Below are 14,441 nucleotides of genomic sequence, written 5' to 3' on the forward strand. Positions count from 1 at the left end.
CAAGGATGAATGACAGCATACATACATACATTCATTCAAATACACTCACATAATCATAGACATACACTCTAGCCCTTATATAAGCGCTCTCTCAAATTCCCACTTTCACTCTTTCTGATTCTCTCTATTACATGCCACACACACATTCACATTCATTACTGCCTCTTCTAAAAAACGCATATCTTCCTTTTTTGGGGGGTGAGTGCGCCATCATTATTAGCAATGGCAGCTGGGATCCTATTATATTTCATATCTATGGCAATGATACCAATTAATAGAACCTTCACATGAAGGTCCTACGGCGTGTGTTTTTAATGGAAATGCAATCCTAGCAACTGCAGAAGCAAAAAAGGATGTGACATCAGTGATACCTCACTGTTTCTACAGGGCTGCGACCCTGGCAGAGCCGAGCATGCCAACTAATCCTGTTTTCCAAGGCGAAGGACCATCACATCGCATCAGTAAACACTCGGCCTTTGTGCACGGTCACCTGCTTCCGAGGTGTCATACTAACACCTGAGTCACTGGCACACAGCGGTCAACACCTGGAGAACTAACACACAAGAGGGGTCTGCTGTTAAACTGTTCATTGGTTATTATGAATGACATTTATTTGTCTTTTCCAGGCAGTGCAGTCTGGGAAAAAGGGGGTAGCAGGGAACAAAAAAAAAAGATGAACCAATGACAGACTTGTATATATATTTATGAAACAATGTCATCACTGTGATGTAGAGCGAATGTAAAAATCGACCACTCACTAAAAACCCCATCTCTTTACTTGCACACCTACATGTATATACGTAAATGGAAGACTGATGAAAAAATATGAAAATATAATTTTGGGTGAATTAACCCAAAATACACAAGAGTGGCTACGAGTCAAAGATTTGGAAATATCTAGAGGACAGATATCCATCTCCCTGCTGGTCCTTCCTCACAGGGAAGTGGGGGGATTACTGCAGCCTTGTTCTGACTTAAGCTCAGGACAATAGGTGACATTTTCTGGTCAGAAGAGGGGGCGGGCAGGGTGATTTGATGCAGTATCGTCTTACCGGACAGAAAGGCCACAGGCTGCTCTTTAAGATAGTGCTGTGGCAGTGTCTTTCCACTCTGGGTTTATTCCACGCCTGTAATCTCTCTGTAATTATATCCACAATGTTCCCTATGTTTGGCTGCCCTGTGGCCGAGTGGCACCAAGGTCCAGCCCTGATCATTTAACCTTCAATCTGCTACAGACAGCAGGTCGACACGTATGTGCACATACACATGCACATTAGCACGCGCACACACACACACACACACACAATATACACTTATTTTTACTCACATTTACACACTCACACATACACCTGAATTTGGGCACACACAAGCAAAAAGGAAAAATGTTTTTCCTCTTACAGTATGATTTCCACGAGCATCAAACAGTGCTATTGCATTCACACATGCAAGTGTAATTTAAAATGACTGTTGTTATTATTATTCTTTGCGTTCAATTATTTTCTAATGCCAAGGTTGTGTATGTGCACTTGAACTGTGTATGCGTGTGTATACAGAGAGTAGGTATTTTGGGCTGGGAAGAAGGGAGGTAGAGAGACGATTACGGCTGAAGGTAAACTGTCCTTTTGCCAAATTAAACAGACTGCACGTCAGGCCAAGTCTGCTTGATAAAACCGCCATGGGCTAATATTTCAGAACAATTTCCAATACGAAGCAGGGCTCAAGTGCAGCTGTACGAAACACATCAGCCACACAAGGCAAAACAAGCTCTTATACACAGCTCTGCATGTGAACGTTCCAGGGTCCTCTACAAGAAGGTTAACATTAACATACAGCACACAATCACAGAAAAGATGAGACGGTCTGTTCTGTTTCGAAAATCACTTCAAATTCACTTTCTATTAGCAGCTCAATAAGAAGAATAAAAGTCCAAGGCAACAAGGTCCTTTGTAGGTAGTGAGAATAGCCTTGAATACAAACCCAGAGCCAATGCAACGACCTATAGAAAGGAGTGTGAAATACCGTGAGCAGCAGGAGACGTGGGTAGGAAATCTGGCCGCCACACACGCACTGACCGACCTCAGACCTCACATCTCTGCCATCTGCTGAGACGGCTTCACTGACAAAAGGCTTTTCTGCCCGCAACCGCACACCCAGGAGCAGCTCTCAGAGCCCTGGATCTGCACACTGAGAGCTCTGTGTGGGACCTTCCCTCTTCCAGCCCAAGGGCCCAGGTGTCTCTGCGTGCAACGAAGGCCTCTGGAACGTCGTTTCCATGGAAATGACCCATCGCCTAGATGAAGCTGGAGGCTGAGTGCGATGACCGCGTCCGCACTCGAGCTCACATATGGAATGCCATCGCCAGGCAAGGTTGGGGGGGTGCAGCATTGCTAGGGGAGTCCCTGCCGTCGTCTCGTTAAACGCTAATGAGGGAAATCATTACGTTTGCGCCTCTGCATGGCTTTGCATGCAGCAGTAAATGCCAGTGCTGAAACAGCATCTCTGAGGCCAACAGTATCTCTCTGACACTAATCCCAGCCTCAACTCCTCAACCTCAGCAGAACTCCAGTTACATGTGCACATGCAGAACAATACACAAAAAACAACACAGACACGTTTTCACACACACACAGGTAAGGCATTTCCAAACTACATGTAAAAGATCAGGCATGTCCAGGTTTTAAATTTAAAAAAGAAAAAAAAGGATAAACCCATTGGCTGACAGACAGGGAGGTACCCACACTGACCCCATTTCTGATAGACAGCAGCCTGACAGTATTTATATAAAGCTGAAGGTTTGAGAATGGACAGAATGGCTCCTATTGTGTGGACCTAGGAGGACATCCAGCCCAAAGCCACATCTGCACATTTTTCTATTTTTTCACCCCCCCCAGACAAAGAAGCCCGCACACACACACACATGTTCATACACAAAACCTGACACTGCTTTTCCTATATCAGTCCGACAGCTACAACACAGGAGCTCAATGTTTATGGTGTGCAATTGGTTCTAAACTTCTGACGTATGTCAAGGACAAAACATTCAGTTAACATGTAATTCTCATGTTAAGGCCGTCTGTGCTGGGATCTCATTCCTGATACATGGAGAGTATCGCCAGTTCTGTTGTTCTTTTTTAATTCAGATTTACATCTGAATGCAAAGCCATTTGCTTTTGTCTGCCACCTTTGGCCAAAGCAACAGACAAAGCACCCAATGCCATAACTGCAACAAAGTGCAAATAAGAAGAGTAACTGAAAGCATCAGAGTAAATAGACAGAAACACAGATATTGAGCATGAAGCATGAAGATAAATTCAAGGTGGACAAAATGACATGACGTGCACAGACATTTTGGCATGATAGCCGTAGCTACTAATCATAATGCCTCATAACTGGAAAAGTGGTTCACAGAGACTGGAGTGTGTTCTACGTGCCGCAGAGCCTGGGCATCTGGACACTATGGTGGATTCAGTGGTACATAAGAGGAACATGAAGGCTATAGTGGTCTGAGGTCAGTAGTCAAAATGCCCGGCTGATAGAACCTACAGGGTAGGATACAGAAGTGTACAGAAGGACAGGGGATTGCACATCGGCAAAGGAGAACAGTGGCAGCAGCTAATGAAGCTAACACGGCATTCTAACGAGATATTAACAAATTACGCCACGTTGCTCATCTCTGCTCTGAGGGTGTGCAGAAGCAAGCAGACAGAAAAGGAGACAGGAAAGAGGGGAGAGCGAAAAAAGGAGACAGTGAAAGAGAGGGAGAGGAAGGTGAGGCTGACAGGCCAGAAGGCAGTAGCTTATCAAAAGGGCACAGCTCTACAGAACCCCAGACACCCCTCTGCAGATCCTGTGCTCTTTGCTGACACTCTCCTTTACACAGGGAAATAATCTGCTCCTCTCCCCTGCATCTCTCAGACACAGACAGTCAGACAGCATGAAGAGGGAAAACACAGACAGGCAGGCAAGCGTGCGTGGGCATGTGCACACACACACACACACACACACACACACACACAAACAAGCATGCACACTCGTTCACGTACACACACATATACACACACACTGCTGAATGCTTCCCACCATCAGAAGACAACCGGCGGCGCTTCTCTGACATGTACTAATTGTGGTCTGGCTCTCATCCCCGAAGGTTCCGGAATGGAGGATAGGAATTCTCCGTGAAGAAGGTTCCGGACTCAATGTGTGGCAGGACAGTTTTCCTGAGTCCAACACAAGCCTCTTCATTTACCCTTCGGAGCGAGACTTTAATGTGGCAGACTTGAGCACAAAATCATAATGTAAAGTTGCCACACAGACAGTGGTGAAGGCATGCATGAGTGCATGGAGTCAGTGCCATAAAAAATCCACTGAAGACAAATCACATGCCTTAAATTAAGAAAAGGCACACACTAATAGCAACGAGCAGATGTGCTTCAGGGTGGAATCCAAGCAAAGCAAAGCCTGCAGCTTTTCTGTCTCACTTCACTGTCTACTGGTACAATAGCTACTTGCTATATGTCTGACAGATGATGTTCCTCAAAAATAACCTTGTGGAAATGCGCTGCCCTCCATCACTGGTTCCCTGGACTGTGACATGACTGTCTCAGGGTGAAGGATTTGAAAGAGGGGTCTACAGTGTTGGCTCTCTGTCTCTCTCCCAACCTCCTGCAGGTCAGGGTTTGAACTGGGGCAGCCGCAGTGATGGCCTCAGTTTAGGACTCTGTGCAGGGCTGTCATTACCTCTTGCCACTTGGTGAGCAGAAGGGCATGTTTAGTGATGTTCCCACGCACACCCAGTATAGCCAGCACCGCTGCCCTCTCATCTACCGTCCACAACTCCGCCCACGGCCACACCCACACACGGCTCCACTCAGACCTACTGCCGGACCCTGGCTCTACAGGTCACAGTGGACATACATAGATGGATGTATTCATGCGCGTGCACTTGCATACACAATTAGACTCAAGCAAACACACTGCCTGGGCAGACAACAAACACACAGTGAGAGACACATCCAAACATGACACACACTGCCCAGCACAGACAAAAGATAGACAGCGGTGCACACACCTACAGACACAACATGATGGAGACTAAACAAAACATGACATGCAAATGGTAAGGACAGACAACACAAAACCAATAAACACTCACAGAGGCAAACAGACGTATGCACATGCCCACAGACAGACAGATAGTCAGACAGACCGAGAAAGAGAAAACACAGAGAAGCTGGATGCCAAGGACTCTTTTCCCGGTTAGTATTAGTTACAGTTGAAAGAACACATTTTGGGTGAAATTGTCTACCGGTATTTGGAGTTCTTGCACACTTCAAAAGCTGTCAAGGGCCTAAGGCCAGCCCTCACGGATGCAAAAATTTTGAAACACTGGTAAAACGGATCCCTCTATGGCTAAATCACTCTATATAGCTCCATTATAAACGGGTGTGCACACACACACACACACACACAGTATATCACACTAAATACACAGTCGTTCATGACTGTTTACCAAGCACAGCCTTAATGAAAGCTCTGCCTGTACTGCGCGCAGTAAAAGCAAACCGCTGTTCCGAAGCGCTCGTTTGTAAAAACATACAGATCTAAAAGCTAATCCACAGGCCCATCCATCAAACGGGACAGGAAGCCAGAATTTAAATCCCAACGACAGACGAGACGGATCTGAGGGCGGCGATTGTCTTCGCGCGTTCGCAGCCCTGTAATGGACGGCCGACCGCAGGGGTCATAACTCATGTAAATCACGTGACCGGCTGACAAATGGCCACCCTGTGCAGCTCAAATTCTTCGGTCTGCTCATCAAAAAGCGGCAGGGCAGAAGCAATTAGCGAGGGGCGGGCCGAACGAGGAACGGGAGGCAGGATAAATCACTGCGTACACAAGCATCCTTCAGAGATGACAGGCCACACACCAGGACTGGGGAGGAGGGGGAGGAGACTCGACAGAGACACAAATAACTAAAAACATCCCCATAAAGTCACATTAAACTGAATTCATTGCAATTAAACCATGTAACACTTTTTCACTAACATCTAATGCCAGTGGGGAGGCATCCACACATAAACCCAAAACCAGCTACAGATGGCCACCCACTTGTTACGCCATGAAACTCCTGCAAGTTTTGTTTTCCGTGGAGAGAAACTGGTTTTGGTGTATATATGGATTCAGGTGTACCTTACTAGGCACAGATATAGTGCAACTGGCTTACCTTACACAATGTGCAGAGAAGATGAACGTACTGGTTTACCTTACTGTGTGTGTCCGGTGCGGAGAAAAACTAGGGACATTAGGAGCTGTGTGAAAGTGGTTTACCTTACTGTGCACATCGAGCATGCAGTGAAACATTTCACTGTGTCTGTCTGACGTGGAGTGAAATTTTAGGAGTGCAGTGGAGCTGGTGAAAGTGTATGAGTCAATGCCGTGTTCAGAGTTCTCCGCCTGTCCTGGCTGACTCCTTCCTTTCTGCGGAGCAGATGGATTTCTGCGTCTGTGCGTCCCGACCGGATTCCCAGGGGTGCGGATCTGGGCAAGCGGGAGCAGTGATCACGACATCGCAGGAAGCTGTTAACCCTGGGTTCCTGCCCTGTGACTCAGACGCGAGTCCACCATGCTAACTTGCAATTATGCATGGAGCTCTGGCCAAAATCACCGGGACAGCGTACCAGTGGCGTCTCACCACCGCCTACGCATTAGTGACAAAGGGAGTGGAGGTCAGGACACAGGACGAACGGACGCGCACGCACACACGCACACACATTCACGCACACACATACATACAGATGCGCGCACACACACATCTGTTTTAATGGCAGATCTCCTCAGACATTAATCACAAAAGGATGGGAGGAGCCTGCTGCAAATCTGAAATCAGTTTAGTTATATTTCCAGATCACTCTGACCTTATTTTATTGGTGTTTCAGTTCTAGGGAACAAAAAGAGATTGCATTGGGCAAGTTGTGCCTCGACCACTGGATTTCCCTCTTTGTTTAGTTAAAAATACTTGTGTGTGACCCCACTGAGCACCGAGCAGAGTAAGACTACCGCATGTCACCTTCCTTCCTCCAACTTCGGAAAAATATGAAAAAGAGCCTTTTTTTCTCCTCAAACGAATAAAGGGGCCACTTGTTCAGCAGAGTTTGTTGTTTTTAATGCACCCTTGACGATTTGATGAATTCAGCAAACGTAAGCCCTGGCTCTCCTTCCAACCGGTGACACAGTAATGGAATGTCAGCAATCTCACCAGTCAAGCCAAAGAATTGTGCTGGCAGCTGAGCCTCCTGTGCTATGGCTCTCTCTTTTGTCATCTGCTTTTATGCTCATGCACATGGCCTGTGTGCACATGCACGCCCTCACTCTTGAATGCATACACGCGTCCACACACACACACACACGCATGAACAGACTCAAGCATACACGCTCACATGTAAGCACACATGCCCACACACACACACACTCATACACACACGCACAGACTCAAGCTTGCCCACTCAAATGCACGCACCCACGCACGCGCGCACACATGCACCCCCCCCCACACACACACACAGACACACGCACAATCTCATACACACACGCACAGACTCAAGAACACACAGACACACACACACACTCATACACACAGACTCAAGCAAGCAAGCTCGCACGCTCATTCGTACACACACGTGCTCCTACACACACAGACATGCATGCACGCACGCACACACACTCATACTCACAGCCCTGCAGGTCTGCTGCAGCAGGGAGGAGATCACAGCCTTTGAGCATTAGCACGCCTGTCATTTCTGCATAATCCGCACTGATCGCAGGCCAGCTGTGAGTGTGCGCAGCACGTGTGCACCACAACCATCTGCATCACGCTACACCGGCACAACAGCATGTGTAGCAAGCACATTCTAACAGCTGAGTGCATACAGGCCAGTTCACATACAGGACAGAATCACAGCTAGCAGCAACCACAGTCACTTATTATTATTAATAATATTATTATATTTTCAAAACTGTTGAATATTGGCTCGATAAAAAGCCAATTCTTTTTTATGTCCATAAAAATATATAATTTTTCCTTTGGTAACTTTAATGTAAACAGGTTTTATAATTGTAAAGTAAGTGCAAGTGTCTGTAGATTGTGTTACAGCATAAGTAGCAGGGAGCGGGAGGCGTGGCCTGTGACGGTCGCTCGAGGTCGGCGGTTGCCCTGCCTCCACACTCTCCAGGCAGGGTTCGGATTACGCTCGCGCTTGCACTCGCGCCCACTGCAAAGAGGAAAGCTGGACCAGCTCTGAGAGGCCACCCCGCAATTTTCCACCGATACGGAGACCAAAAATATTATAGCTGTGGAAAGCACAGCGCCGTGTTTAAGCTAACGAGCGCACATGAGCTCTCCCCCCATATACCACACCCCCGTGTGACTGGTGTTAACGCAGTAATTGCATACGTTGGTTTTAGTGATAAATATTGAGAGGGACAAAACCCGGCCTCCAGCCTTTCTTCTGCTGCCATTTCCCCCTGACTGCTTACAGGGCCCAATGCCACTGCGCTCCTCTGTCAGCAGAAACCTTGTGACTGGCAGCTTTCTCCCACAGGCCTCAGAGTAACGTGCCTGCTGTTTATTTAGGGCCAGAGCTGGACACGGTTCCACCCTTCACCCAAAAATTGACAAAAAAATGGCACCCTTCACCCAAAAAATGGAAGGAAAAAAAAAAGTATAATAAGGGGCCGAGTCCCTCCCTCCATCAGCCTTTAGGCAAACTGTGACAACTACAAAATCTCATCACTCCTCCAAGAAGGCCTATCATTTAATCCAAATAAATCTGTAACTTTTCAAACTCTGGTTGACAGGGAGATAGACACACACACAGACAGGGGGTGACCGCCTGCTGAGGTGACTCAAAGTTCTCATCCTGATCACAACCTGACCAATACATTCACTAATACAGGCCTGCAACGCTCAAGGAGGAGAGACACAGCTAATGAAGAAACCATTCAAACAGCTGCAACATGCTTGTGTATGAGTGCGAGTGTAAGAGAGTGTGTGTGTGTGTATGTGTACATACAGTTTGTATATTAAAACTAGAGCTGTTAAACGATTAAGTAAAAATAACTGGCTTAATGCAGAGTTTGCTGTGGTTAATCAAGTTTTTTAAATGGAACCAGAATTAAAGTTTTCAACTGAAGAAAAACATGGAATATTCAAAGCCAAAGAAAATACAGGAACAAGGTTCATTGTGTACTAGCATCTTAGCCAAAATCAGAACAATGCCAAATGTAAGCTCTCTAACTGACACTGGCCAATACTCAATTTGGTAGTCACAGCTGCTTCGCTTGTTCTTTCTACTGAGCCTGGATGCACAGGACAAATTTTCTGACCAGGACAACCATACTGTGATGCATCAAAGTTCAGTCTATGGGACTACTATTAAATTTTCTTGGAAGAACAAAGTTTGCCAAAAAAAACTCTGTCAGAGATTACTAGTCATTTCTATTGGGTGATGCTGTGTTGGTTCTCCCTTGATCAAATATGCAGGTGGCAATTCCTTAGTGCTAAAGCACAGATCAGCATTTTGACAGGAAAGCACAGCTAGAATTTCGGAAATTCTCCTTAACTAACGTTAGCTCAGACAGGCCAGCAATAGTCTGTACCTGCAATGTGACCATCTCTCTTGACGTAGCCTACGAAGTTCAAACACCACCCCCTGGCCCCATATACTACAGCCGGTGGTCCACTTTCAAAGTCCAGAGGTCCACTTTTATCCTATCTTTCACTCATACAATGATGTGCAAGAACACCTGGAGACAATAACATAACACAACCATGTACGCCTATATATGCCTCCATGAATGTTGTGAGTAAAACAAGCTAGAATTACACAAAACTGGCTACGGCCATGAAATTATCATCATAGAATTAAGGCAAGTGAAACAATATTGAAGAAACACCTCACTATATAATGTGCTATTTGCCTGGACAAATAGGAATAGCTTAGCTGATGCTTGCTAGATATAAGATGGGTGTATTTATGATAATATCGAAAGATCAGGATTTCAGAAACCAAATTAAAGGTTACTTAGTACTAATTCTCCAAACCTGTACCTTTCAATATAATGTTATCTAGCCAACTTGTCTACAGTATGTGTCCATCTTGCCAATGGTTGGTGGAATTGCTCTTGTGACAACAATCAGCTTAGCAGACTGCATTGCCATATACGTCCGTTTATCTTTATATACTCTTGGTAACTCAAGAGCCAGCTGACCTCTCTGAGATACCTCCAGTCACATATTGCAAACAGTGCAGAGAAGCCACAGCAAGAATGTTAATTAAAATTTCTTTTTGTTTTCTGGTAAAGGGCTCAGGAGAAAATACATCTGTGAAGCAGAAAGTATGAGCTAAATTTGTGATGGAATTTTCTTGACAGTGAATAGCCATCTCATTTCTTCTAACTCATATGTATGATTTTAGAAAATAAACTGCCTCTACATTCTTAGAATGATTACAATGCTGAACAAATAAAAGATGGGATAAAGGATATATTTTGAAAGCTTTTCCTGTACAATTGGTAGATATACACATTTACCATTTATGATTGCTCGCCAGTTCAGAGGACAAGCACATGGATTTATGATTTGTCCACCTCTTACATCAACATATGGCACACTATTCAAAAAGCGCTGATTATCTCCATCATTATTCGTCAAAGGAGACACTTGTAGGGTCATCTTTGTGGAAATCGGAATTATGGGAAATGCCTTGAGTGCACTGTAAATTAAGAGTCAAGGCTTTTGAATTAATGCATTAACTTTAACAGTCCTAATCAAAACAGACAGAGACAGACGAGAAAGCTTACATTGTTAAAAAGTTCTAAAGCATTTCTGTGCTTTATTACTTCAGAACGGAAATGGCATGCCATGAATAGGCACACACATGGTGATAAGAAACATACCAAATGCTGTCGTAAAAGTTTTTTTTTGTAGTTATTTTTCTTCTACAGCTACGCTACATTTGGAAAGCTCCAAGGGTATAAGAACACAGCAGTATTGTTGGCCGCTGGACTCAGTACCTGTCCTCCAATTTCACCTTTCCACACAACTGTCAATCAGCAATACACCACTTTACCAAGAGGAGACACATGGAGCACAAAGCTTGAGCAAAACTTTGATCATCATATTTTTTCATTTGTTTGCATTACCTTGCCAAACACACATCTTTATCGCTTACAGATGGACTTCTCTCTGGAGGCCTAAATTGGACGCTGCACCTCCTGGCAGTTTGATTTGCTGACCGAGTGGTGACCTGCAGCTAATGCAACCCTTCTGCCTCCAACCCCCAACACCTCACTCCCCCCTTCCTTCCTCCCTTTCACTCACTCCGCGCCCCACACCCACATGTTCACTCGCTCTGCCGGTCACGTCTGCACCTGAAAGCACTTAATGGAGAGATTAAATGATTAATTAAGTAAATGTGATGCGTGGTGTCGAGAGGTCTGGTGTCGTGTTCCAGCAGATTCCCTGTGTCCGCCCAATGCCCCTGCGTCTGGAGCACATTCACACGGTTTTGACTTTTTCAGTCCCCTACACTTGGCATATGAGCAAGATGGCTCTGGTTTCCCCTCTTGAAGCAGGACCTGCCGGAAAAGCCCCTTTGTTGCATGTCTGGATGCTCTAAGGACAGGACGGGGTTAATGACAGAATTCGTCATCATGACACGAGAGCTCATATTTCACACAGTGCATTTACACTTAACAATTATACTTTCCACAGAAAAAGTGCGGAAAAGGTTAATCCCAAAAAACGTTACCATTACCATCAGTGACACAGTGATTTAGAAGGCTGACATTTCTGCTTGTCTCTATTGGATAATGACTTTTAGGCTTTATTTTATGAGAGTGCCATGTTGTGTTGCCTAAGAACCAGAACATGGAAATCACTTTGCCATAAACTGTTTCTACAGCATCTCGACTCAGAGGAGACGGTCCCACCTGTGTGCAGACAGACAGCTCCTAGAGCTTCACAGAAAACTATTTCCTAAAGGGTTCCTTGAAACACCCACCTCAAAAGTCCTTTTTCAAAAGTCCCCGTTTATGAAAAAATGGTGTTTGGCAATCTACTTCTTTTGCTGAATAGTGTCAAGAAAAACTTGAAACAGAATGAAAAAGCTAAATTTGTACAAACATATGCACCCCCTCAGGAGGACACACACGCATATGCACACGGGCACTAACTGAATAATAAAGATTTTATACTACTGGAAGTCAAAGTTGAGATAAAAGTTTCATGAAATTGTTCTTATGGGATAGCTCATATTGTAAATACAGATAAAAAATTGAATTTAGAAAAACAATTGTAAAGCGCTTTGGATATATAAATATATAGATAAAAGCACTACATAAATGCAGTCCATTTACCATTTACCATAATTGGCAAAAAAACATATTTCATTTCTGAACAGATATAATTCAATACAAAATAAGTGGGCCCTTTAAGGTTAAAAAACTCATGCCAAATGTCCAGGGATTCAGGACAGTCCTAAAAGTTTCCTTTAAAAGGACCCAGAAATGCCACTTAATCTACGTCCTACAGCACGAATCAACTACGGTCTTGGAGAGCACCAAAACCAGCAAGGTTTATGGTTCTGGACTTTAGAGACTGTGGATTTGCAGGTTCAAATCCCAGGTCAAGGCACAGCGGTGATACTACAGCCCTTGGGCTCGACCCGCGTTGCCCCTGTGACATTTGGAGTGCGGGCTGAAAAATGAGCTCATTGAGAAACGAGCCCTAACCGCAAGGGATTCCAGAGTGGTGAGAGAATGGTGTTTCGCACCACAATGCCATGGCTAGCGCATGAGCTGACGGAGGACCAGGCCATGCTGCTCATGTATGAAAACAAATAAAATAAATAAATAAATAACCCCCCCAAAATAAACAAATAAAAAACCCAAAAACAGCCACAAGGTCCACTTTGGATGGGCTAGGGGGCCTCATCCTCCCTGCAGATGAGTAAGCCAAACGACATGATTACATGTTTTCTATTGAAGTTGGCTGAGCAAGACAGTTACATAAAGAATAAAAAAAACTTTATTATTGAATATTACCAAAAATGTGTTTTTAAAGAAAAGAACATTTTGTATCAAAGTGAATGTAATGTGGTTTTTGGTCATACAATTTCTTTTCTGAACCCTCTTGATGTAGAATTGGTGTATGATCACTACGTACACATTCACTGAGAAGGGCAAAGCACATGTTTAGGGCCCTTAAATCTCTGTCCTTATTATTTTCCACAATGCAATGAATGAGCAGTAAATTTTCATATCAATGAAACAGCGTGATAAGCAAAGCCACAGCCCATGCATGACGATATAAGGAGTGTCGGATTATTCATCCTTTCAGTTTCCCCACAAGGTTTCCATTATTCTTCTGATTTATGCCAGCTAGCACTTTATCCAATTAGAGGCCGCAAATGCGGAGCTTTGGGGAATACTGGCATCCTGAGTGGCTGTAATATGACTGCTTGCTGTACCGCAGCACCGCCAACTCGCTAGTCTCAACGCGCTTTTCTTCAGTGTGTACCTAACCCTGGACACAGTGAACGGAAAGAAATACAAGCGCGAAAATGGCTTTTGCTTCTGGTGTTTTTTAAGGTGGTCCTTTAATAAGGTGGACCTCACCATAGGGGTACCCTTAAGCCTGTGATTGAAATGGCATGCATAATATCCTCCACCTCACCCCAACCCACCCAGGAACCACTCCTGTGTGGAATAGAGCTAGCAGGCACCATAAGAAAACAGCATCTGCTGCCCTTCTTTGTCAATTGACGCATCTTCATTACCTCCAACAAACAGAGGCTGTTTACACACACGCACACACACACAAGTACATGCTAATGGCCTCAGAGGACCTCCTCATTTATTACCGGTCTAAGCCAAAAGCCTTGCATCACCATGAGGCGAAAGGCCCAGGACTATGAAACGTTTTAAATGGGAGCTGAGGCCAGGAGGTGACACTTCCAATAGACAGAACATTTATGGCGTGTTCATTAAATCATAGATTCTAACAACTGTCATAAGCATCAGATGACTGCATAACATCAAAACAGTATATTTACAACAAAAAAAACTATTGGAAAAGGACAATAATTAAATAGGAAAAGATGACTCTTTTTAATGAGGTCACCTTCATCCCGATGTGCTCACATCTTCCATTGTTCAGGAACAAAAGTGCATAATTGGCTGTCTACATGGAAGAGGCTCAACTGTTCCTGGAATAGGTCTACATACTAAAGTTGGGCGTATGTACTATTATGATTACAATTAAGTTAAAACAGGTGAACACAAATGGGTGTCTAAACTTGCGGTTTTACTGAACCTGGAGCAGGTCTCTGGCTGGGCAACTACATAGCTGCATTTCTTGTTTTTGTTAACTGTTGTTTTTATAC

General features: G+C 44.6%; 1 protein-coding gene across 1 annotated transcript in view; it reads right to left on the reverse strand.

The window, feature by feature from the left end:
• The window catches only part of bckdhb (branched chain keto acid dehydrogenase E1 subunit beta), a 61,787-nt gene that overhangs the window by 19,134 nt on the left and 28,212 nt on the right, over nucleotides 1-14,441 (reverse strand). The window lies entirely within an intron of this gene.

The sequence above is a fragment of the Anguilla anguilla genome, chromosome 1 (genome assembly GCF_013347855.1).
Source record: "Anguilla anguilla isolate fAngAng1 chromosome 1, fAngAng1.pri, whole genome shotgun sequence".
NCBI lineage: Eukaryota > Metazoa > Chordata > Actinopteri > Anguilliformes > Anguillidae > Anguilla > Anguilla anguilla.